General features: G+C 44.0%; 1 pseudogene across 1 annotated transcript in view; it reads left to right on the plus strand.

Annotated features, from left to right (window-relative positions):
• Nucleotides 1–679: 679 nt before the first annotated feature.
• LOC146812215 (baculoviral IAP repeat-containing protein 7-B-like) overlaps nt 680–18,389 on the plus strand; it is a 71,247-nt pseudogene continuing 53,537 nt past the window's right edge. The window contains exons 1-3 of the transcript XR_014965883.1: nt 680–1,174; nt 3,271–3,448; nt 15,044–15,142. The product of XR_014965883.1 is annotated as a baculoviral IAP repeat-containing protein 7-B-like (transcript). The remainder of the gene's footprint in view (nt 1,175–3,270; nt 3,449–15,043; nt 15,143–18,389) is intronic.

The following is an 18,389-nucleotide window of genomic DNA, read 5'->3' on the forward strand; positions in this document are numbered from 1 at the left end:
AGCACTGAGAATTAAAACTAGTTGTTTTACCGGCAAACAAACAAACACCAAACACATGAACTGATTAGTCTACTTCCTTTCAAATGAATTACCAGTCCCGCCCGATCACCATCCGTTCCACAGAACGAACCCCAATTCGTCGCAGGTGTTCCTTAGTGGAGACAGACTGTAACATCGAGTTTTAAAGAGAAAGCGTCATATCCAGGCAAAATATGGGTCGGAGCAGGAAGTCACAGCAGGGACAGACTAGGCGATAGCGTGGTTAGCCTTTCACCGTGTTGGTGTTTGTGTATGGCTTGGAGGACTGCATGGATGACCGTTTTGGCGTCCAGAGCTGAGAAACTGTAAGTCTCAGAAGAACTCATTCCACCTTGTCCCAAGTATGTGGGGGCTTATTTACAAGCCCTTTGCGCCACCTTTGCATCACTTTTCCCATGTTAAAAATGACGCAAAAGTGGCGCAAGGGCCTTGTAAATAAGCCCTGTGGTGGTTGCCGTACCGAGAGTTCTTTAAGCCGCATGATGCATTTTGGGAGTTGTAGTCTCGGGTCGCATCGGTTGAGCCAATAGTGCTTCATTTCACAACTTTTTTTGAAAAAGCAAATGACGGGGCAGGATTCACGGTGGATTGGAATCGTCCCGTCGCCAGTCCCGTGTCTTTTAAATCATGTTTGCTCATAACCGCTTTCTAGACAACAGACTAATTCGGCCTCCTTGGATAATCCACTGGGCACTGCAGCAGCCCCGCTACTGGTGGAGAGGAATCCTGCCTAGCACTCCAAAACTAGAGAGCCCCTACTGTCTCGTATAGAGCAGCGGTATGAGTAACCACGCCCACTGTCGACCAGATGGCCCTCGAGGTGCCAGGCGTCGCTCCTCCACCTCAATCAACCTGATGAACCAGCAAGATGGCGCGAGGAACAAGCACTGCCCGCGCGCTCTACAGGCTGAGGTCCTTCGAAAGGTGCGCGTCCTCGGCCCAGGCGTTTCGCGCCGACCTGGCCAGCGCTGGCTTCTTTTATGTGGGGCTAGAGGACCGTATCCAGTGCTTCTCCTGTGGGGGCTTTCTAAACTGCAGGATTTTTCGGGGAAGTGCCATGCAGGAGCACCGGACGTATATCCCGTACTGGCACGTTGTCGTGGGCAGGGAAGTGGGTGACATACCCAAGAAAGAAGTGCTTAATTTGTGCCGGTGGTTTCCGGTGCTAAGCACCAGCACTCATTTTAAAGGCACGGTACTACAGCTGAGCTTTCTCTTCATGTCGTGTCATGGTCCCTCAGGCCATCCCATAAAGACGTCCTCAGACCAATGTGCACTGTAACATGCCATGACAACAGATGCACTGTACTTATGCCTTGTCGGACTACGAAGTTATGTGAGACACTAAGGGGCAGATTTATGAGCCCCTTGCGCCACTTTTGCGTCACTTTTAACATGGGAAAAGTGACGCAAAAGTGGCGCAAGGGGCTCATAAATCTGCCCCTAAGAGTGAGAGCTAAGGAACCGGCATGCTTGCACTCTGGCAGGACGCTACTCTGCACCACACCGTTTGATTAATGTCAGGGGTGCTAATCCCAGAAATGCACAGGGACACTATTATGACATTAATAAATAGCCTTGGCAAATGGTCGTATAAGCCTTAATATACAGGGGCAGATTTACAAGCCCCTTGCGCCACTTTTCCAATGTAAAAAGTGACGCAACAGTGGCGCTAGGGGCTTGTAAATCTGCCCCACAGTACGTGCCGGACACTAATGCGCTCCAATGCAGGGAGCAATTAACATAATTGTTTCCAAGTTGCAGGTCACGCCCCGCACCATCGCGTGAGACTTCAGCCGTAGAGATCATGCCCCGAGTAACGCACCTGTGAATAATACCGCAATTATGGCTCTCGGTGTAGAGACTCCAGGCTGAACCATGGTAGGAAGTGTGCTTCGGTTCTCATCTTGGTTTCGGTAGAGATGATTAGAACTGCATGACTACTAGTGGTGTATGATTGTCCCGCAAGAGTTGGCAGTATTAACAAGCACCGCCTTTGAGCAGCGCTAGCCAAAATATTCCTCGATTGTTTTTCAGAGCACTGGTGGTGACAGAACGTTTTTGATTATCGCGTTGGTAAAACCTTCAGTGAATGCACGAGCATTGGACACCGAGATGTAAACCTGGGGCTATAGTGAGTGCGTATTATACCTTAGACAATTCCCACTTCACTGAATCGTAAAGTGCCACAGCGCCTCCAACTGTGTAATGTTATTTGCCAAAAGAGTAGATCGAAGTCAGGTAAATGTCTCTTCAGGGCACGTGATAAATAACGGGTCTGAGTACAAGATACATGCTTGTTTGTTACTTACACTTTTAATCCCTACAGGTAAGGTCCGGGAACAAGTCCTAAAAAAAGAAGTGGGGGGACGCTGACGTCACGACAGGAAGTGACGTCACGAAAGGTTGCTTGCACCATCAGACTCATTGCCTCCCCTCGCTCACCCCTTAGATGCGATTGCATCAGAGAAGCCAGCGCTTGAGCAGCGTTTTGAATGAGCTCCGATCTCGCCCCAGAGAGGCCAAAGAGTGAATGTGTGGCTCCAGTTATCAAGCTCCCGGTAAAATACGTGGGGGGACGCCGTCTACCCGCCTGGTACCCCGACTCGAGCCCTGGGTAAGGTTCATTCTCAGGTGATAAATATATTATGCCTGCTGCAAAGAATGATGACAGAACAGTATTTCATGTGCAGTGCTCAGTGCGTTGCTGCTTTTGTTACTGTGCATTTCATGAATTACAATCATAATCTAGCACATTGAGCTATGAACTGCTATCAAAGCACTAGATGCAAGCAGCATAGTACAGCTTAGAAACTTATGTTTTCCCCCCAGTCTTTGACTATCCTAATTTTAGTAAAAAAGGGTTTATTTGGGTAAAAAATAAATTGTTATTGGTAAAGTCAACCCTAACCACTGTGTTACGTTGCAGAAGTTGTATTAGTCATTTAAGCCTATTTATTCCAAAATAGTGCTTTAAATGCATGCTTGCATTAATTTTTAAAACTTTTCTCAGAGAGGCGGGTGGAGGCATCTTTTACCTAAACCGTACTTGAGGAAGGCTCCTTTGCTGCAATATTGATCGGGAATTACATCTGGCTGTCATCAGTGCCAGTGGAGGATGTGGGTGGATCCACTACAGTAAGCGAGTAGAGCCAGTGAGTGAAGGGGGGGAAATGGGCGTGGCCTCCTACACAAAATTGAGCACCTGGACTTAATATTATACAAATTAAGCCAGTGAGTCGAAGTCCAGACCGGAGGGGTGGACCTCAGAGGATTGGCCCAGAAGCCTCCCGATTGAACAAGGCAGTGCGTCCAGACATGGCACGCGAATGGAAGCAGGAGTACTCTTTCCGCGGCTGGCCAAAGGACAAGGTGGGGCAGAGTGAACTCGCCAGGGCTGGTTTTTTAGGTCTCGCGAGCCAAAGACTCGAAGAGACATTTTATATGTGGGATTTTCAAAGTGCTACCCACACTTTTGGCTGGCCTAAACCTTGAGTGCACGATCACATGCACAGCTGCTCCTCTGCTCATTGCACTCCCCCCTCCCTTCTCACCCAGCCCTTTGATGTTCTGCTCGATTACTTTCACTTTTGCCGCTTTGATGTTTGATCGCAAACGAGATCACTTCCGCTTGTTTTATTTCCTTTTCAAGCACTTCCTGTAGCCGAGAGGCATGAACCTGTGGCAGGGAGTCCTGTTAACAAGCTAGGTGCCGTGGACACATCTTAATAGGTAAACGTTAGGCAGTCACTGATACCCGTGGTTTGCACGGTTACCCATCTAGAGAGCATTACGTTGTTTTGGTGTAACAGTCACTCCAAGTCCGATGTACCGTCGCTTAGTCCCAGGTTCCTAGCGATTGGCCCCTCCTTACCCCCTTAGGCTTGCTCTCCTCCTCTTTCCTCCCCCCCCCCCCCAATCTGGTGCCACTCAGAGGCCACAGGGCAGACCTGATGCATAATGATAACGACGCGACGCCCAGTTCTGCTCTACAGCGTGCGCCCTCGAGGGCATTGGACTGTGCAGCATGTGCCCTGCGGGGATATTTTTCTCGCCTTGCTTGTTTTGGTACGTATACTCGTCACCTAACTTCAAGAATGTTGTGGGGAATATGTTTGTTTTTTACTTATTCGAAGTTTAAGGTTTTTGTTGGTTCAATCTAAAACTATTTTGATAAACACTAATGGCAACAGAGTAACTGGCTTTTCCGATCATTATACCTTGCCGTCGTTGACACCGTACAACTTTATTTTATTTATTTTGCGGCTCACTGGAATTCTACAAGGTAAATAACAGTAAAATGAGCGTGCTCTCCAGTTCAAGTGGCAATACTGTTTTGATACTGTACGTTGATTAGTTTGAGTGTATAGTTGTTTATGATTAAAAACCTATTTTATTCTTATTTTACTTAGCTTACAATTCTGTAAATAAGTATAAACTGTACACTTATTTACAGAATTGTAAGCAACGTATAAGATTTAAATGTTTTTAGTTTTTAAACATTACACTGTAAAGTGAGGAGCCACGTTTGCAAACGCGCTCACTACAAACAATTATAGCCTTTGATTTGCCCCGTTTACCATGTGAGTATGCCCTTGGTTTTCTACCGATTACTTTATGCTCACCCCAACTCCCCCTTTTCACTGTTGCGTCTGTTTTCCTGCACTCACTTAAACAAAATTTGCTTTTGGGTTGATTGGAAGCCTTAGCCGATACCATAGTGAATATTTGCTCTTCAAAGTTTTTTTGATTGGCATACACACGACTAGGGAGCGCATTTTAGTAGTCCTGCAGGAGAAGGTTTAGGCTCGAGACGAGGAATGCCGCCATGCTATTGTTTCCCGTGTTAAAGCAGCCTTTTGCGTGGTCTCTTTAAGCAGGTCCCTTCAACGGTTAAAGGGAAGTAGTCCCCACTGCATAAGTGCGTATGCCAGAACCGGTGCCCAACTGGGCCATCTCTCGTCTGATCAGTTCTTGCAGCACAGAAGAGTTAAATGATCCAGCATGGACCTTCAAATGCGCACCTGCGAGCCCTGCTCTGTTCTGAGATGTCAGGCTGCTCGGGGCCCACGTGGCAGAACCCAGCGGCGTAGGCTCTCTGGAGCAGAGCTGCTGGAGGTCTCTCAGATGTTGTAACAGGTCCCTGTTTGCAAAGAAGTGTAAATGCTTGTTCTGGAACTACTTGTCAAGCCATGTCCATAGAAAGCGCAAGCTTCGAGAAACACACAAAATGGCTACTGTCTCCTCTCGCGCAACAACAACAGGTTTGTTTTGATTTGTGTTAGCTGAATATCTTGTCTGTGCATTACGCCAGGTTCGCTCGAGGCATTCAACGAAACTATGGGTCTCTGTTAACTTGAGGCTTCCTTTAGGCTCTGTGTTGTCATAGCCCAAACCCTTTATGAATGGGGGCAACATCTCACTTTCCAAAGAACGCTTCAAAAGAGATACCTTGAAAGAATGAAGGATGTGTGCAGCAGGGCAACACTTTGCACAGTAAATCAATCTCTTTAGGGCCGTAATTCAAAGTTCTTTGCGCTTTATGAATCCACAAAGGCTGATTTGAGGGAAAGAAGTCACAGTGGGAGCCTGTCAGGGAACGAAATACAGACGGAGAGAAAGCGCGGCTGCTGATCACTTCTTTAACTATATTCTAATTTTTAACAAAGTGTTTTATTATCAGACATTGTTTAGAAATTGGTCAAAGTTGGGCGCGATGTATTTTAAATGTTTAGCTGCTGCCTTAGTATTGACACATGAAACACAGGGTACTATTTAACTAACTTGTTTTAGTAAGCAGATGGAAGGATGTTTTGCTTTAGAGTTTGAGCATAATATGCAAAACATTCCGCAGTTTATCTTCCCATCTACGTATTTCACTTCAATGGAATTGTTACATTCTTTCGTGGGACGCCATGTTTCACATGAACCCGTTTTGTTTCACAATCAGTGTGCAGTGCTCATGTTTTTAGTTTCCCCCTATTTCGTTAAATTGTCAAAGCGTAACTCCCCATTTGCTCATCCCAAAATTTTACGAGGTTTATTAGGGTAGTTATTCAGGAATGTGCTCACATTTCAGGACTTTTCGGGGAAGGAAGATGAGGCCATTATTTGCTTTAGACAAGTTGATGAATGCAAGGTCAGGCATGTCTCCGTGGGTGTATCAAACCCCCGATTCAGTGCCAGCTTTGACTGAGCTTGTCCTGGGAGGTGGTGGTGTGGCATTGAACGTAACACACCTTGTAAGAACTTTGAATGGTTTGCTCTATTTTTAGGCTGAGTCTACAAGACCATGCAAGCTGTCTGGTTGCAAAAGATCTATTTGTGGGCTTACCATGAATTTACAGAGGATTACATGCCACCCACTGCTTACCATTGGTTGGCTTCATTGTCGCTCATCTGTTTGGTTCTAATTTTATGTCTTTCTTTGTCCATCTTGTGCTTGTCCGTCTCCTAGAATATAGCCTCTTTAAGACTCTCTTAACTAGCTGATATGTGTCCTTCCACTGATCATTTTGTGTGATGTACTTTTTTTAGGTCGAGGCTGGGCAGTGCATACACTGCTCTACAATGCATGCTGTATTGAGGTACGCATAGAAGCTTTGCCAATTTCCCGCCCTTTTTTTTTTTTAATAGGCTCCTGTTATTGTCCTTACAAAATCGCTTCTTTTCATTTGTGGATAGGCTTAGAAGTCCCTCCTTGGTACCGCCTTGTCTGCAGTTGTATCCTCCCATAACCACTGGACTTTTTAATTGTGTTGTTACACGGTCTGCTTCATAAGTCGGTGAGCACTATTTTCTTTAATCACCCACAACGTGGTTTCCTACAAGGCAGCACACCACCCGCGTTTATATTTCCATTAATAGTAATGGCTGCGGGTCTGCTTTAACTATAGCGGCCACACTTATTTATGTATTTAATTTGCAGCGCGGTCCGCTTTAAGTATAATGGATGCGCTTTTTTATTTATTCAATTTCCCCACACAGTCTGCTTTAACTTTAGCGGGCGCACCTCAGAACCTTTGTTCATTTTTGAATGAAAGCGCCCCATACCACGCTTTCACTTTAATGTTGGCCGCGCCCCTTTCTTTAGACCTTTCTACAAAAAGGGTCACAGCCACCATTAAAGTGGTCTTGCATTTGTGAGAATTGTGAGAATTTGAGTCATTGGCAATATAAATAACATTGCCTTTCATATGTGTGTTGGTTTTCAAAACTCATAAATAAAAGGCATTGTCATTTACAATGCCAATAGCTTAAACTCTCGCCAATGCGAGACCTATTGCATTGAAAATGCTTGTATTATATTGGTGAGTGAAGATACTGCGGAGACCATGTCTTAAGCATGGTGTTGTGCCACTTTTTTTTTTTTAGTGCTAGAACTTAATTAATGTGCCGTTTACTTCAAGGTGGTTACACAGCTGTTTGTGCTGCTATTTCATTGCAGCTCTAGAGCCAGTGACACTCCTATCACCTACAGCTACCACCTGGCACACATCTAGGTTTCCTGTTCTTAAAGAACCCTGTGAAACAACTGGCTTTATAAATTTAACAATACTTGAAGTGCAAACCTAGTCCGGCTTGGTTATCATTGGATTCAACTTGTCAAGGCGCACACTTTGAATCATGTAATCCCTGCGCTCTGTCCAAATGCATCCAGAGAAAGCGCACAACACTTGGTGACAAAGTAAATTTCAGTAAAAAAATCTATGAATAAAGATCAAAATACTTCATACTAACAAAAGACCATATTCTACATACCAATACAGAGTTTGAAATTACGTACTCCTCCGAAGTAGCAAGGTGACAACTTTTTGAAAGATACAAAAATGAGAAGTGATGCAATCTCTTACCCTACTTTTTTGTTTCTCACTGTTATTTGCTCGCAACACCACTAATGTCCTCTGGACCTCTAAAGAGTCAACAAACATGTATTTATTTATTTTTTCGTTTACACTATCACAGCCCTCTGTCGACTGGAGAATTTTGATTGGCCTTTCTTCCACCCCTCCCCCCGCGTAGTTTTGTCACTAGCATTCGGTTTCCACAATGCCACCTCACCTTGCTTATAACTTTTTTTTTGTCTGCTGTTTCTTCATGATCGTACTTCTCAATATCCTAAGTGCTTAAATTATGTCCCTTCCTCCTGTCCAAACATAAAGAGGAAAATCTTGAACCGGGCATCCTTCCCTGCCAATTATAACAAGCATTTGCAATGCAATAGGTCTCACTTTACTGATAGTTTGAGGTATTGGTGTTGCAAATAATAATGCAACGCTAATAGCTCATACTTTCAGTAATGGGAGACCTAGTGCATTGCAAATGCTCGCGTAGTGAGCCAGCATTGTATTTCTCAGTGCAGTACTTCAATCTGCTCCTAGTGAGCAAGGCACCAGCACTCCATATCTAGGTGCAGTACCGCAAGCTAATTCTAGAGGTCCCTGCTGAGCATCATAAACTAAGCGAACAGTACACAACTGCTTGAAATATGAGCGATTATATGTTAAAAGTCGTACAGCCGTGGTGACATTAATGGACAGTTGAGGAGCCTCTATTACAAAACAAGCTCACCCATGTTCGGGTAATAGAAAAGAATGTCGGTCATTATCCCATCGGAGGTGGCCGTGCTGCTTAAATTAAAAAAAAAAAAAAAAAAACATTGTGAGAGAGAGAAAGAGCTCGTGTTCTGCCTGCAACAGCAGGCAGAAGAAAGCCAATTAAGAAAAGAGTGCTCCCAGGCTCTAATTAAAGCATACGTGTAACAACTGAAGTAAAAGGGCCAGTCCTCATTGGCGGTTACAAATGAAGACAAGGCAGTACTAAGGAGGGACTAACTATCCTATTAACCAATCAGAAGCAAGCATTTACGAAGGACAATGACACATGCCAATGACAAATATGGGTGGAGTGTGGGCAGGGCTACAAGTACATTCTGTAATACAGCATGCCTCGCAGAGCAGTACATACGCACAGACTCTAGGCTCGACCTAAAAGGGAAACTTGCCTGCAGCCACATTAGGAGCTGTATGGTGAGCCTACAACAACTTTTAAAGGCAACTTCATTTTCCTCCTTTGGATCCTTTGCCTACTACCTGTGATCAAGAGATTCATCCAGTCCATTTAACAGTTGTCCTTTGGAGTATACCCTTGTTCTAAAAAAAATAATACTTTTTTCAGAAAACAAATTGCGCCCCATCGGTGCTAATCGCATTAGACATACCTTTTCTTTTTTTTTCCTTGATAAATACAACTATGTTACCATAGTGAGTCCCAAGATTTGTAACTACTACTGTGAGAAACTGGCCTGGTACATGATGTCCACTAAGGTAAGTGGGCACCTTGCACCAGCCAAGACAACCCTTATGGTGATTTGAGAGGTTTCAGACATCCTTGGAGAGCTATCCAAGTGGTCGCTGTGGAGAGCAGTCTTCTGGCTTAGTCTTGAAGGATTGTAAAGCAGCTTGTTTTACCAGGATGTAATCATATAGTATAGATTAAATGAAAAAGAACCACACAGAGTATTTATGAAAATGTTTTTATTATATAACACTATCTAGTATGTTACAGTATCTCCTAAATGGAGATAGGCACAAAGCACACTATTTCAGCAAAGAAATCACAGTAAAACGCACTAATACACAGCGGGCCTCCGGGGGAGACCAAACCATATACTAAAAGTGTCATGAGAACCACAACTCGAGTCAGGACAATGTTGAGAGGATGTAGAATTGCTGGGGACCCACAGAACCACCCAAGGTAAGTAGATGGGGACCCCACGGAGAGCGTGTGCAGTGAGTGAACACAACCGTGTGCTCTGTACAAGTCTATGTGCAAGTCGCGGTTGGAATTTTAAGGATAAGGGACCCTTCCCAGTGGACCCTGAAGAAACCCCATGGAAGAGAGAAGGTTAGATAGCCACCCCACCCGTGGATACCATGGTACCAAAGTTAATTATCCCAGGGAAGTCGGGTGCATTGGTGTGAAGTGGTGTCAGAAACCGCCCTCGAACCCAATGGAGGACTTCAGGAAAGTGCCTCTGCTGGAAGAGGAGAATGTGTCCGGAGGAAACCAAACATGGATTCTTGAAGAGGAGTACTTGGAAGCAGAGAGGACAGTGTCTATGTCACTCAGAGGTGACCAAGAGACTTGGAAGATGGATGTCCTCCAATGTCTGCTGCTTTAGGAAAGATGATGGTGACCTTGACTCTGCAGCTGCAGGGAACAGGCAGCGCTGACAATGACCAGGACCTGGATGCGAGCTGTCCCATGAAGGATGTCTAGTGCAGAGTGGTTGGTGTCCTGCGGGAGCTGCAACAAGCCTTGAAAATTGCAACCCATGCAGTAAGTCAAGAAGGTGCACGGTTGGGACCAGCAAGGTCCAGGAGACTCACCACAAGCGGGGTAGTCAGCGTAGGCACGAGCAATCAGGGGAGCACAAGGATAACAAAGGTGTCCCTCAAATGGACCCACAGGCCAAAGGCACATGAGTCGCTAGAGGACCTCAAGCAGCTCACCAAAAGATGCAGGCCACGATGTGGTGTGGCTGAAGATTCTGGTGACTGGAGGTGCTTGAGGTTGGGGCTACTTGGAGCCCAAAGATCTTCTTGCAAAGATGTCAACAAGCCTTTGCAACTGCAAAGGGGACGCAGTACACTGGGGTTCAATTATTGCAACCCCCACAATGATTACTGGCCTCAAACTTGGCAAGAGGGTAGAGCAGGCTTCGGGAGCTGAGGAAAACCACCACCTGTGTTGCAGAGCCCACGGAGACCAGAGGAGCTCCTGATCTGCAGACCAGTCTTCTTCGTTGTGGATCAAAGCATAGATACCTGTACCAGTCTTAACATCCCTACCTGTATGAGTAGAAAAAAGGTGCAAAAAGGGCTTGAGACCCAATCCCCTAGGTCCCAATGTGAAGAAACCAAAGACAACCCACTTGGTCTCCCCAATAACATACAAAAACAAACAGCCCTGCACACTTATAAAGAATTAATCATGTATAATACACAGACAGTAATTTTTGACACAACTGTTTTCCCAAAGAAAGATCGATGTCATCTTGTGCTTTTTTGATTGTATCCTTTATTCATTTTTCTTAATCTTTTAAAACGTTTTTTGCAACCGCCAACGCGTTTTGTCCACAATCGGACTTCTTCAGGGTTCACAATATGTTATAATGCGTTTTTCTTATGCCGATGTATTAAGGCCAGTTGATTTAGAGCAATATTCTGGGCAGTAGAGTTGTATCCACTCAGAGGTTTACAGTGATAATCGTCTGTCAGTACATAGATGCATCCGTCTTCACAAAATCGTCTCGGCTCAGTGTTCGCATGAACTTGTGTAAATACATCAAAAAAGTGTGACCCATGGTGTGCAAGTCACAAACAATTGCACAGCCTTATGCACATTTGTGATCAAAATTATCCACGTACTCAGTAAGTATTTAAAAAAAATTAAATCTGGTTTATTTAAAGTTGTTATCAAAGCTTGACCGTGACGTCAAAGGTGCGAGGTTCCATTGTTTCATGCTTTATACTTATACAGGAATTGCTCATCCGGGCCTAATCACGGGCATGTTAAGAATCTCGAATCCTCCGTCACATTTTACATTCACCCAATGCATTTCGGTCATTAGTGACCTTCGTCAGGGGTTTCTACAAAAAAGTATACGTCAGTCAAGCATATGGTTCTCTTGTGTCAATGATATATAACAAACATTTCCCAATTTAACTAGGCATGGGCTAAAATTCCGTTCCGCTCACGGAAATTGCGATAATTTGATATTTTCGCGTTCCGCAGAGAGCGCGAAAATGTCAATTTCCGCAATCCGCATCTTACCGGAAATTTTTTGGTTGATCGCGCTGTAAAAAATTCATTCTCGCGTGCGCGCGATCGCCTTACCTGAATCCCGGCGTTCGCCGACAAGTTTTCCCGATCCGGTCGCGTTCTCCACGAGATGTTGGATTGTTGGTAGCCATTTGCGCTGTCTCGCGTCAGTTCGCGCCCGCAGTAACATCATTCGTCACGTGATCACGTCTTTCTTCTCACGATCATGCACCGCAAGACAAGTGAAAACAAGATGGCCGCGCCCACGAGCAACCGCATGTGTAAGTTGGCGAGCCGCGATCACGCAAAAAATACCGCGAAAGGGCGGGAAAAAAACTTCCGCGTCTTCGCGATTTTCTGCGTGTTTGCGGAGATTTTGAACAATTTCTCGATAGTTTGCGAAAGTGAATTTTGCAAATTTCGCCCACCCCTAAATTTAACCCAACTCCTTCACCAACTAGGAAATCTGTGCGACTGTAACTAATATTAAGTACAACGTCTGCGTGCCTGTTCCTCTACCCCATCCTCCACTAATTACCACCCTATGCAAATGAAGCAGTGCCCCGTAATGTTTAATACATAAGTGATATGACTCTTATGTGCACCGTGCGTGAATTCTACAAATAAAAACTAAATTCTACAAATAAAAACTAAATATAAACCCCATTGTGAAGTATCCTGCCTGACTTATCGCCGATACTTTGGAGATACCGTTGGAGCGTGGCCGTGCAGAAGAGGTGACACTACTTTATTGACACTTGAGGAGACTTGAATATACTCAGATATAGGACGGTATTATTGTTGGACAAAGATCTTCTATCGCACGGACCAATTACGAGTGATGGGGGATGAATCTCATCATTTCTTTATTATAATAGGGAGCCCACAAGTCACATTTGGGCATTTACCTTGGACCATTGAAATGAGAAGAGAACCGACAATTTGAAGTACTGATCATTCCTGAAAATTACTACAATATAAGATCGACCTTCTGGCGTCTAGAGAGAAATAAAGCCAAATAATATTGATAACGTTAAGACCAATACTAATACACAGTGTTACCAACGTTGCTGTTAAGGTTGGCTTGGAGCCACACTTACCATCAACATCAGAAACAGCACTTAATAAGCCCTGAAGAAGTCCTAAGAGGGATGGAACGCGTTGGCAAAGCAATTGTGTGGTGATTTTAAAAAAAGGACAAGTGATTCACAATAAAAGACTACCCCTTAAGAGGTGTTATGAACAAACCAAAGTTTTTGTGCTTTCCTCAAGCAATCCCCTGTTGTAGGCAGTTGTCAACTTCATAATAAAGGTGCTTGATCAGCATAGCCAATGTTACTGAAATCAAGACTGTATAACTAAAATATTCTGCTGAGGTTGTGTAGATCTGCACACGTTAAAATGCCTTGGTTGTGTGTTATGGGCACAAACGTGCCCAATTTTCACACTCTTGTAACTATTTGAAACTGGTCATTCAGAAGACTGAACATTTGTTTTCCTTTGTACAACCAGTATTAATTTCATGAACTACTTTGTCTAGAGTTACCACATGTGAAGCATTTGACTTCACCATTCATTGAACTGTTTCTGATACAATTTTGCAGAAATTAATTTTATTTAAAAACTTTACTTCATGACCACACAGTTCATATTTGTTTTTTCACACTGTTCAGTCAACAATACCTGCAACCCTTCAGGCTATGGTTATTTGATAATATTGTATTTTTTATTTGGGGCTACTGGTGCAGCAAAGCAATTGATCCCTAATAAGAAAAATATTACACTTGAGTTTGGTTAATTGACAAATTACTCAAATGGGCTGCAGTTTGCCTTGTACCCTGGAAAAGAATGTCTTTCGAATACCACACTTATTCTCAGTCCAAAATACGCTTGAAATATTCAAAGTGTTTTCTTGGACATCATAGGTTCTCACATTACCCTACCCCACTAATACAGGGTGCTTTGTGTTATACCCGTCAACCCCTCTAAATCGTGTAGTAGAACATGGTTTCCTCGGGAGCACTACTTCTTAGGTCAAGCCTGGGCAGAGCATGCGCTGCTCTGTGAGGCATGCTGTATTCCAGTATGGACTCAACACTCCACCCATATTTTTCATTGGCTTGTGCCATTGTCCTTTATAAATACTGGCCTCTGATTCGTTAATAGGCTTGTTAGTCCCTCCTTAGTACCGCCTTGTCTTAATTTCTAACCTCCCATCAGGACTGGCCCATTTACTTCTGTTACACGGTATATCTTATTTAGTCTGCAAGCACTATTCTTTAATGAGTTTCTCCTACTTCAGGCACAACATGCTTTCCTGTAACATTCAGAGTGCCATGCTTGCTTTTACTTTCCAAGCAGCCCAGCACAATGGTGGCTGCTTCTTTGAAATGAGATGGGTCTCGCATTAACAAGAGTTTGAGCTATCTGCATTGTTAATGACAATGCATTTTATTTTTGTTAATTATCAAAACCGATAAAAGGCACTGTCATTTACAATGCCAGTAGCTTAAACTCTTGCAAATGCGAGACCTATTGCCTTTTCAAAAGCTTGTTCCTAATGGCCACTAAGAAACAGTGATCTACCAGCTTCAGATGGAAAAACCCCGGGAGCTGGGTACTGCTACATGCCTGCTGCTGCTATCTTAAACACTGTTTAATCAAACACCTATGAGAGTTGTCTAAGCTAATACTTCAACACTGCACACCTATGGATCCATGTACAATTATTCTTCAAAGTACTTTCCACAGGCGTATTTCATTAAATGAGTACAACTGTTTTTTGATGCAAGTCATTTGGTAAGAGAATAAAATTCCTATCAAAATCTTACTTTTATATGCAATGATGATTTATTCCAGCCATACAGCAGTTGTAGGCTGTATCAATGTGGCCCAGAATTGGTCCTATGTAGATTTTTTATCTTATTTAGTTAAAAGTATCTACTTTGAAATATTGAGACTGTTTGCATTTTGACACATCCAAGGTCCGATCACAAATAGTGTATCTGGTCCTTTGTCAGCCAATACTCCAAATTCTCTTAAGAACTTAAAATGGGAGTATTCTGCTTTAAGCTACTGCCACTATGGAAAATATAGGTGGTTGGGATTTTGTGGGCTGTGGCCATGGGGTGATTTATGGCTAAGCAGGTCCCTCTTTCACCAGAATTGTCTTCTGCAGGTTGCGATGACCGCATAAGATGTTTCTACTGCAGTACGGGATTAGTAACTGGAAGAGGCACCATGACCCATTGAGGACACATGCCCAACATTTTCCCAGGTAGGTGAGCACAGTTCTGAGAGTGGAATGGCTAGTATTCCACTGCTGATACTTCACCCCTAGTGAAAAGAACAGAAATACTAAATTCTCAGAAAATATTGCACAAAAATCACTCTGTCTTCCCCAGAGTTCCAAAAATGTGCTACGATGAAAAGGGGACAGGAACAGTGAGAGTTATAGGTAGCTTGAAAAGAGGTTAAGAAACTAATGGAAGATTACTTTCACAGGGGCTCAGACAGAAAGGTAGGACACATTGACCAGCTGCCTATACCTTAATACTGCTGGTGTACTTGAAGTTTCAAGGTTAGCAGAGAGGTGCCCCACTTTCCCAAAGGGACATTGTAGCTTCAGCAATGTCCGAATTAGAACTGTAAATTAAAAAAAGACATAGAATGCCATTGCAAGGAGGTTGAAGCTATTTTTTGGAAGGCATAGACACCTCCTGCCACCTAAATTTTATTTTGGTGTATTAACTTAGTTCTCGGCCAATTATATTCCAAGCTAGTCCGATATGTTGCCATTAATTACTACTACCAGCTGTGATGGCTTGTTTTTTTTGATGGGTGGAGGGGTGTGTTCTTGTCATGTTAGTCTTGGCATCTTTAACAATGTTTTCCCCTAAATTCTTGCCTTCAATGCTCCTGTTTTTGGCGGCTCTGATTTAGGGGCTCGGTGTTTTGCGGCTCAGTATTTGGCAGCTAAATATTTGCCAACTCCGTTTTTGCCAACTCAGCTTCTTGGCTTGCCCTGTTTTTGTCTGCTTTTTATTGTGCATTTCTTTTTATCGGCATGTTGATGCGGTTATTGCTACTAACTGTACCTCTATTTTGTTAACAAAATACTGCTGCCCTGTCTGAATTAAGTCTGCCAGTGGGTTTGTTGTTCCACCCTTGCTTTGTTCTGTGCTGAGAAAATGAAAGACCAATATTTATTTAAAATCTTTGTTTAGTTAAACGGGCTAAGTCTGGTGATCCTGCCTGACAATGTGGTGGTCGTACAGACTTTGCTAACATTTATGTTTACTTGCGTTATCTTAGAGATTTTTGCCCGCATTCGAAATCTAAATTTTATGACTCCATCTGTAAATTCAAGCCCACATATTGAACTGTATATTAAACTATCAGAAAATGCCACTCAAAATACACTGCAATGTCTTGCCCAGGGTTCCAAAAATTTGATAAGGTGACAGTGCACGCATTGAGCAACTACCAATGCCTTAAAACCTCTGGCGCACTTGAAGCTGCAGCAATGTCAGAATTGAAAATGAAAATTTAAAACCTACACAGCAAGCCACTGCAAGGAGGTAGTTGTTCTCTTTTGGGAGGCATAGACACCTACTGGAACCTACTCTTTATTTTGGTATATTATGCTGATTCTTGACCTGTATTCCAAGATAGTCAGATGTGTTGCCCATTTGTTACTTCTACCAGCTGTGATGGTTTGTTTTTGTTAGGGCGGTGGAGGCGTTCGTTCTTCTATTAGTCCTGGCACCTTTGGTGTGGTTCTTCCCTAACTTTTTGCCTTCAACCTGTGTTTGGCGGCTCTGTGTTTGGCGGCTCTGTGTTTGGCGGCGGCTTCGTTTTGTGGTGCCTCCTATTTTTAGTGACTCTGTTTTTGTCCATCTCGGTATGTTTCCGTCTCGGTATGTGTTCGTCTCGGTATGTGTCTGGCTCGGTTTTTGACCCGCTCAGTGTTTCTATTGTGATGCATTTCTTTTGATGTATGTATATCTTAATGATATTATAGCCACTAACTGAATCACTATTATGTTAACAGAATACTGCTGTACTGTCTCAGAGTTAAGCCTGCCAGAGCTTATGGTCTTGTACTCACTGGTTTATGTACTGAAAATATAATAAAACAATTATTTTTAAACAACTTTGTTTAGTCACATGGGCTTAGAAAATGGTGATTTCGCCTAATAGGGTGTTGGGTGTCTTTAATTCAATTCAAGACCCATATTCGTAAGGAATCTGAGTAAAGACTTTTCAATAATTCCATCAATCAATGATAGGTTTGTTAAGTGCAACTACTCACCCGAAAGGGTCTCGAGGTGCTGGGGGGGGCGCAGCTCCCATTTGTTCACAGTGATCCGTCGATGAGCCAGGTCTTCGGGTCATTTGTAAACTTAGAGAGTGTTGGCGTCTTTTGTAGGTGGAGTTGGGAGGGTGTTCCATGCCTTGGCCGCAAGAAGGGAGACCTCCTGTTCTGGGTTTCTTGATGCTCTGCACCGTAGCGAGGGAGAGCGGGGATGAGCAGAGGGATATGTTGAATGTGTGCAATGAGAGGCCGTGGTTCAGGTAGGCAGGTCCAGTGTTGTGAAGGGCTTTGTGGGCATGGGTGAGAAGCTTGAACTTAATTCTCTTCTAGATGGGGAGCCAATGTAGTGTTCACAGGTGTTGAGTGATGTGGCAGTGGTGCGATACGTTAAGGACTAGTCTGGCAGAGGCGTTCTGGACATTCTGGAGTTTGCGGGTGAGGTTTTTCTGGATTCCGGCATAGAGGGCATGTATTTCTGTCATCTTATGGAATTTTTACCCAATTTGAAATCTGAATGTTATTACTCAATATCTGCAAATTCAGTCACATATTGAATTGTACTTTGAACTTTAAGCAAATGTTATAGAAACATTTGTGTAATGTCTTGCCCAGGGCCCTAAAAACATGAAAAGACAGCGGGTAGAGCGAGAGTGAGAGATAAAGCGAGCCTGAAAAGAGAGGTAAAGACATATCTGAAAGATCACTTTTCCTGGGGGGCAGCCTAGAAGATAGGACGCCTTGAACAACCGCCAATGCCTTATTACCTCTGGTGTACTTGAAGCTTCAGCAATGTCCATAAAACACCATCCGCGTCACAACCAACTCCGATGACACCCTCACCACCACCGAGCACCTCCACTTCCAGATACACACCGACCCCACGACCACCCTCAGAGGCACCCTCATCTACAGACCCCCAGGACCACGCACTCACTTCAGCGAAGCCATAGCAGACTTCATCAGCCCGGCTGCCCTCGCCTCTCCAGACTACATCCTCCTAGGAGACGTCAACTTCCACCTGGAAAACAACAATGACAGCAACACCACTGCCCTACTGGCCAACCTCGGACTCCAGCAACTGGTTAACACCCCCACCCACTATGCCGGACACACGCTTGACGCTGTCTTCTCCTCAAGCAACCACGTATCCTTCAGCCACTCCACCGGACTACACTGGACAGACCACAGCTGCGTCCATTTCAATTTC

Source organism: Triturus cristatus, chromosome 7, assembly GCF_964204655.1.
Source record: "Triturus cristatus chromosome 7, aTriCri1.1, whole genome shotgun sequence".
NCBI classification, from domain to species: domain Eukaryota; kingdom Metazoa; phylum Chordata; class Amphibia; order Caudata; family Salamandridae; genus Triturus; species Triturus cristatus.